The following is a 381-nucleotide window of genomic DNA, read 5'->3' as shown; positions in this document are numbered from 1 at the left end:
TAAAGTGGGATCTCTCCCAGCACCAGTAACTGATACTGAAAAGCTGATATGGGGAGTTTTAGAGGCTGAACGCCCGTCATTTAGGTCCTCCTTTATTATTATTATTATTATTCCTTCATTTATTGGGGGAATTGTTTTCTAATTTCTGACTTATATGTGCACTAACTTGCAATTATACATTTTATTTAAGATTGTTTTTCTTTCTTTTGCTTTTGTAGTCAGTTGCACGGAAAATCTCTCCTTGATGCAAACAACCTCTTCCTTCAGGCACATCAAGGTCTTTTACTGGCTTATTTAGGTGTTCGTTACTGCAATCTTTGTCCGTTTTAATTGGGGTTTTTTATTCTTGTTGCCAGATTCTTTGAGGCACAGAACTGCTGT

The 381-nt window shown here is 36.7% G+C and overlaps 1 long non-coding RNA gene across 1 annotated transcript; it reads left to right on the top strand.

Moving 5' to 3' along the window:
* On the top strand, nucleotides 1-381 carry LOC140965384 (uncharacterized). The gene is made up of 3 exons (XR_012173052.1): nucleotides 1-84; nucleotides 219-277; nucleotides 357-381. It is a non-coding gene; the product is annotated as an uncharacterized lncRNA (long non-coding RNA).

Source organism: Primulina huaijiensis, unplaced genomic scaffold (genome assembly GCF_012295235.1).
Source record: "Primulina huaijiensis isolate GDHJ02 unplaced genomic scaffold, ASM1229523v2 C13027797, whole genome shotgun sequence".
NCBI classification, from domain to species: Eukaryota; Viridiplantae; Streptophyta; class Magnoliopsida; order Lamiales; family Gesneriaceae; genus Primulina; species Primulina huaijiensis.
This window is presented reverse-complemented; position numbering and strand designations above follow the sequence as displayed.